The following is a 7,934-nucleotide window of genomic DNA, read 5'->3' as shown; positions in this document are numbered from 1 at the left end:
AAAAAAACAAGTCTACAATATACTTTCATTATTTATTTTGTCTCCTTGTCCTGTAATTCCATTCTGAAATTGTGATAATTTCAGTTCTTGTTAGAAATGGAAGTGCAGAGCACTATTACATTTCACACAGCCATTGGCTGCACACTCTAGTGCCCTATTTATAACTGTCCCTTATTGGCCACAGCAGAGAAAGTAACCTAAGTTACAACATGGCAGCTCCCATTGTATTATAGACATTACAATTTTACACTTATTTTGTAACTATTTAAACAGCTAATGAAACTTTAAAAAACACATCTACGTGCTATTTATAGACTAATCCTTTCTTTGAATGCATCATTCTATCTAGCATTTATTTAGTGTATAATGTCCCTTTAAATATGAATATTGTATAAATATGCTTTCAGCTACTTGACTGCAAAGGGCTCCAATTCACTTATATATATGTCTATATATATGTACATATGTATTTGTGTTTATATGTGTGTATACATCTGTAAATACATTTATACATATATAAATACATCTGTACACACACACATACATACATATATTTATATATATATATATATATATACACACACACACATCTTTAGCTATGTATATGTATGTATCTCTTCGTTAAATCCCTTTGCAGCCTTTTTTCTAACACCTGAGACCTCATATCTTGAGCCCTTGTAACTTTTTTGTGCAATATTTTTTTATTATTATTATGTTTATTAGATGGTGTTATTATGAGCGGAACTGTACTTATAAAAGTATTTTTGATTTGTTTTGCGACACTTTTAACAGTTAACCAGAGCTCTGAGGTCGCAAATTAAATTATGTTTAAGCGATCGTGTTTGCTTTCATCTTGTAACAGCCGCCATAAACTCAATATCGGCCGTGCATAACTGTTAGCACGCCACTAGTAATCTGACCCATAGTAAGCTTGTGCCAGCAATGAGTCTGTTCTATTTAATTTAACCCTTTAATAGAGTAAACAGGTTGTTTATTCTGTCACCTTAAAAAAGGTTAAAATAAATCTATTGGCTCCATCTCTGCTCGGTCTAAAAAAAGCAACATCTGAAATATAAGAAGGACAAACAAACTTTGCAGCTGAGGGAATCTCAAGTTATTAGAAACATTGTCTACCTCCCCAGACTGTTGGTTTGCAATACTTTATGATTACAATCAAGAAGATACCAGCCATTAAAGTATATAAGTATAATACATAGCTAGAACAAGAGGACTGTTGGGGAAATATTCATATCCAGTAGCTATTGGAGAGATCGTGTTTTTGCTTTTGGGTGTGAAAAAATTCACCTTATTTAAGGAAGGTAAGACTTTTTTTTTTTATAAAATAACTATTTGTTTAATTTAAATACTCAATTTACTCATGTGAATTCAATGACATAATCAGAAAAACAATTTGTTTTCTCATCGATATTTAAAAACAAATATATATATATATATATATATATATATATATATATATATATAATAGTGTGCAGTTCTTTATACAATGCTGAATAGCAAATCTTTGTTTATCATGATCATTAGTTCTTTACAATGCAATGACAGTGCTTAAAGAGACATGGAATTAAAAAGAAACCCTAGATGATTCTGATAGAGAATACAATTCTAAATAACTAGCTATTTTACTTCTATCATTTTTTTTTCATTCTCTTGGTAACCTTTGTTGCAGGAGCAACATTGTACTACTGGGAGCTGGCTGAACCAAAAACAAGAGGCATATAAGTGAAGCTTCCAATTAGCAGCTAGCTCCCAGAAGTGTGTTGCTGTGCCTGAACCTATCTAGGTATGCTCTTCAACAAAGCATACCAAGAGAATGAAGCAAATTAGATATAAGAAGTAAATTGGAAAGGTGCTTAAAATTGCATGCTCTATGTGAATCATAAAAGTGTATTTTTTACTTGTATGTGCCTTTAAATAGCTTATCTAGGTTTACATTGTTGCAATCACTGCTGCCATACATTATTGAGGGCATTAACAGTTGTGCAAGCCCCTGATCCAAGTATTTTTTTAATTACATGATCTATCTGAATCCTAAAAGTTTATTTTCACTTGCATGTCTCTTAAACAATTGTTTAATACTATGAGGTATATTTAACATAGTGCGAGCGGACATAATACGATGTAGCGCATCATGTCCGCTGCACATCGATAAATGCCAACAGCATACGCTATCGGCATTTATCATTGCACCAGCAGTTCTTGTGAACTGCTGGTGCAATGCCGCCCCCTGCAGATTCACGGCCGCTAGCAGTGGGTTCAATCAACCCAATCGTATTCGATCGGGTTGATTTCTGTCCGCGGCCTCAGAGCAGGCGGACAAGTTATGGAGCAGCGGTTTTTAGACCACTGCTTCATAACTTCTATTTTTGGCGAGCCTGAAGGCTCGCGCGGAAACAGGGGTGTCAAGCTCCATACGGAGCTTTATAAATCGGCCCTATGTGTATATTACTTAATGGAGCAAAACTTTTATTCCTCACAATTTTTTCTCAGATCTAAAAAAAAATCCTTGTTTCTTTTAATGGCAATTGACAATGTAAAGGAACAAAGTGTGCGTGTATGTATGTGATTGTGTATATATATATCTTACACAACAGTAGTTAATCAATTTAGAGACAATCTGCATATAAAATATGATTTAAAAACATTTTTAACTATAATTTACTTGGTACAATTTGCATTGTTTTGAAGCTTAGGAACACACCTCTTGAAAAAACACTTTAGAGCGCTTAAATTATCTGTGCTGATTATGCAGTCATGGTGTAGCATGTTGCAGGGTTAAAGGGACAATCAACGCCAGATTTTTTGTTGTTTTAAAAGATAGATAATCCCTTAATCACCCATTCCCCAGTTTTGCATAACCAACATAGTTATAATAATACATGTTTTACCACTGTAATTACCTTGTATTTAAGCCTCTGCAGACTGCCCCTTATTTCAGTTCTTTTGACAGACTTGCATTTTAGCCAATCAGTGCTCACTCCTCGGTAAATTCATGTGCATGAGCTCAATAGTATCTATATGAAACACATGAACTAATGCCCTCTAGTAGTGAAAAACTGTCAAAATGCATTTAGATTTGAGGCGGCCTTCAAGGTCTAAGAAATTAACATATGAACATTAGATTTCAACTAAGAATACCAAGTGAACAACTAAAATTGGTGATAGAAGTAATTTGGAAAGTTGTTTAAAATTACATGCCCTATCTGAATCATGAAAGTTTTTTTTGGACTTGATTGTCCCTTTATACATTCTCTATGCAACAGGACACACTTTAGCTTTTGTATTGGCAATGGAATAAAATATTACAGGAAAAGCAGCTACACTGAATTATTAAAGTACATTTTTTGTTTTTACCATGGGTAATTAATGTTGGAATGTTTATTATTGATTGCAATTAAGTGTTTTGTCATTGTAAACATTTTATGCCAAGGTAAGGTCCATATATCATGAACTGAGACAATTTGGATACTATTACAGCCATTGGTGCTTATCTGTTTTTCAATGACTTTATACCAGCTGCATAGTTTAAATTATATGGGAAATTGCTCCTTTATGTACAGTATGTTTTTATTCATTCATTCACTAATAAGGTGAAGCTAAAAATACTTCCAAATAGATTATGTTGTCCTTATATTAGGAATATCCTATATGTCTAAGTTTCCAAGTAATTTATAGCAAATATAGGCTAAATACTACATAGCTGGAATTATGGGTTTAAAGCTAAAATTTGTAATGTTCCGACTGTAAGCTAAATAGCGGTCACCCAATTCAAAACTGTTACACCAAAGTATATATTTAAAAAATGTAGACATCCCAGGATATTTATCTAGATGTATTTTGACACTTTGCTTGTTTTTATCGCCAAAGGCAAAAAATAGAATTTAGGGATAATTACATTTATTAAAAATATAGAAATATACTTTATTAAAATATAATTGTCATTCCTGAGGCATCCTAATTGACCAGTGAGCCTAATACCATCATGCATTGTCACAGTCATTATATAAACCATAACAGTCATAGTTGTACTGTTGCTGGATAGCATTCACATGCATCCGACAACGGCGTGATTACATCAAGTATCTCATATAACAGAGGTACCCACAGAGACACCATGTCCCTGTGATCATTAGTCTAGGGTGGCCTCCATTATGCTATTTCTGCAATGCCTCACTTCCATTAAAAAATCAAAAGCACACTGTAATACATTTGATGTCATTATTTTTTTGTATTTTTTTTTTTTTTTTTTAAATGGGAACATTTTTTTGACGAGTATGTAAACTTAACTGTATATTGCAAAATACTTCTTATAGTGATTGACATTTTGTCTAAAATTTCTTCTTTCATATTCTGTATCTCATAATATGCAGTATATTTTCGAAAATAAAACCAAACACATTTAAATGTCACATTAAAATACATTGTACACAATGGAAGTCTGCCCTACTTAGGAAAGAGGAGCAATGGCTGATAGACAACTCCCACATTTTTGTTCACAAATTAACACCCCTGATATCAATTATTCTGCACAAGAATATACATTTTTCAAAAACTATATATATTTAAAACAAAGGTACATAAACTATAAACTGCAAATAAGATACATCATTTTTTGTTGTGTTTTTTTTTTATTATTTGAAAATTATACAGGTTGTGAAAACCAAAATATAATGGCGAAACATGTCAAGGGAGGGTGGTGAACCTGGATGTATCCTCAAATCCGTTTTTTATTTGAAAATGGCCAGTGTCAATTACAAATAGATATATTAGCATTTCTCAGTTTGTATAAGGGGAATGGAAGCAGGAAAGTTTTGTTTTGATACTAATAACTTTGGAAACTAATACAAACTGAAAACTGTACTCAGGGCCACCATCAGGGGGTGACATGGGTGACTCCTGTCAGGGACCCAATGGGGCAGGGGGCCCCATGATGCAAGAACAACTTATTTATTTATTTATTTATTTTTTAAAAAAGGTACTACAGGAGAGTGCTATTGAGTGTGGGAAATGTTATTACAATGAGTAAAGCATTAGCATTTGAGAGGATTTCTGAGTGTGCACTAAACCACTATGCACAGTGTGAGACAGACTTGGCACTTCAGTTTGTACAGTGTGTGCCTGAGTCATTCGGTAGATCACTTTCATTTGCAGAGGATGTAGGACTTACTTAGTAAATGCTTTTTATTTCTTTGTGCATTTTCGGATTGTAACTTCAGTGTGGTAGTAGTTGTATGGTGGGGCCAGGGGTCCATAAAAACAATTTTTTTTTAGCAATATGCAGCACTGTATGTATGATAATTTGACAATGCTGTAGAAATTCTATATTTAAAGCCATGCAAAAATGTTTCCTCCTCAATACACAAATAGTAGGTGCCCTTTTGGCTGATATGAGTTTTTTTTAATTAATATATTTTCTTATTACATTCCAGTTTACTGTCCCTTTATGCAAGGACTTTCCAGATGTAAGGAGGCATTATATCTAAGATTTTTACATCTGCATAAAATGTTATACTCTCAGATTGCTCAGTGTTTGAAATGAGACAGGTTAACATAACACTGTTCAGTTGACACTACAGCTGACTTAATTTTGAAATACATACAAACAAGCCTAAATCCTGCATTTAACCAGATCTAATTGTATGAGACTGAGTACCACAGCTTATGGTTCCACCAAGACCATATAGAGTACAGCATTTTCAAAATCTACAAGTACAGCTGACAGATGGGAACATTTGTACACCATATTTGAAGTAGTGCTCTTGGTTGGGGGAAATGGGGGGGGGGGGGAACAAACATATGTCAACCTTTCAAAAGTACTTTTCTTCATCTAGCCATCTATCCAGATCATTAATGTACAATTTTGAATTCACATAATTTTCTTTGTTTGCACATTTACAAATATTATTCTTTAAAAAATGATCTCTTCATTTCTGCAATTTTTTTTTATCATGCATATCACACACTGTTGATTTAGGGGATGCAATGTGCAGAAATTGTACCTCCTGTGAGTGTTTCTGTGGGTGTCTGTGTTTATGTCTTTGTGCTTTTGTTGGTGTCTCTATGAGTGTGTATGTATTTTTTTCTGTGGGTCTCTCTGTAAGGGTGAGTGTGTATGTCTTTGTGCATTTTCTGTGGATGTCTGTGAGAGTGTGTGTATGTCTATGTGCTTTTTCTATGGGTGTCTCTGTGAGAATGTGTGTATGTATGTCTTTGTGCATTTTCTCTGGATGCCTCTGTGAGGGTGGGTGTGTATGTCTTTATGTGTTTTCTGTTAATGTCTCTGTGAGGGTCTGTGTGTATGTCTGTGTGTTTTCTGTGGGTGTCTCTGTGAGGGTGTGTGTATGTCTGTGCATTTTTTATGGGTGTCTTAGTGATGGTGTGTGTGTATGTATGTCTTTGTGTGTTTTATGTGGTTGTCTCTCTGTGTGTATGTATTTGTGTGTTTTTGTGGGTGTCTCTGTGTGTGTGTGTATGCCTTTGTGTGCTTTCTGAGGCTGTCTCTGTCGGTATTTCCTTGGGTGTATGTGCAAGTTTGTGTTTGAGTTTGTGTGTGTGTGTCCATTGTCTGTTCCTTTTTAGGACATTTTGACCATACTACTGATTATTCTCATCTTTCTACAGACTTTGAGATTAATGAGACCTTTCCGGAAGTCACCAATCCACCGTTTAACCTTTCAATTATTGTTTAGGCAGTGCAGGGCCCTTCCTTTCAGCCACTGCATGCTGTTGTCATCATTTAGTTGGTATCTTCCTTGACAAAAAGATAATCAGAACTCCATATTTTGTCTTGTAAATCTCCTTTTTTTCACAAGACTGTAGTCTACCTCATTACTTGTCAGGTCAATGTAAACAAGTGCTGAGTGTCTGTTTGGGTGTCTGTGTCTGAGTGTGTTTGCTTGTTTCTTTGTGTGTCTGCTAGAGTGTCTATATGTGAATCCTTATGTGTGAGTGTGTGTTTCAGTGTATGAGTGTGTCTGTGTGTTTCTGTGTTTGTGTGTTACTGCCTTTACAACATTTCCAAGTTTGACTACACTTAAGAATAAAGTGCAGATATGTTTTAGCCCCCCCCCCTTTGCACATGTCCATGGGGGGGCCCTGATCAATGGTTAAGTCAGGGGCCCCAAAATTTCTAGTGGCGGCCCTGACTGTACTCATTAAGTGTTTGTTTAACATTAAAGGAATAGTCTAGTCAAAAATAAACTTTCATGATTCAGATTGAGCATGCAATTTAAAGCAACTTTCTAATTTACTCCTATTATCAATTTTTCTTCATTCTCTTGCTATCTTTATTTAAAAAAGCTGGAAAGTAAATTTAGGAGCCGGACCATTTTTGGTTTAGTACCTGGCTAGCGCTTGCTGATTGGATGTCTACATTTATCTTATAAAGATAAGAGAACAAAAAAATAAAATAAAAATAGGAGTAAATAAGAAAGTTGCTTAAACTTTCATGCTCTATCTGAATCATTAAAGTTTAATTTAGACTATACTATCCCTATAAGTTAGTTTTTTTATAGTGAGGATAGAAATCTATCCAATGATGTTAGTAATTTAAACCCTTTAATAACTGTTACTTTGTTGCAAACCAGAGAATCGTAAGGAGCAAAATATATTTTTTTGGCAGTGTGCCTGGATCTAGTTTAGCACAAAAACAATTCTCTGCAATAAAGGGATATGTGCTGCAAGTACTTATGATATAAATAACAAGAGCAACTAATATTTAAATGTATATTTATATTAATATATTATATTTAAATGTTATATATTAAAGTGAACAGCAAATACAGCCTATTTATAAATCAGTTTTAAAGAGACAGATCCCAGGGGTTTGGTAAAATCCATAACTGGGACAGGATAAAGTCCAATACTGGATTATAATTTAAACTCTTATTATATTCAAAGGGAACTATAGCACAACA

The 7,934-nt window shown here is 34.1% G+C and overlaps 1 protein-coding gene across 2 annotated transcripts in view; it reads left to right on the top strand.

Annotated features, from left to right (window-relative positions):
- Nucleotides 1-1,082: 1,082 nt before the first annotated feature.
- Nucleotides 1,083-7,934, top strand: part of LOC128644831 (tumor necrosis factor alpha-induced protein 2-like) — a 221,798-nt gene continuing 214,946 nt past the window's right edge. For both annotated transcript variants that reach the window (XM_053697419.1, XM_053697418.1), the window contains exon 1: nucleotides 1,083-1,319. The gene's annotated coding sequence lies outside the window, so the exon portion shown is untranslated. The remainder of the gene's footprint in view (nucleotides 1,320-7,934) is intronic.

The sequence above is a fragment of the Bombina bombina genome, chromosome 1, assembly GCF_027579735.1.
Source record: "Bombina bombina isolate aBomBom1 chromosome 1, aBomBom1.pri, whole genome shotgun sequence".
Taxonomy (NCBI): domain Eukaryota; kingdom Metazoa; phylum Chordata; class Amphibia; order Anura; family Bombinatoridae; genus Bombina; species Bombina bombina.
The sequence above is the reverse complement of the archived record's forward strand: the minus strand, read 5'-3'. Positions and strand labels throughout refer to the sequence as shown.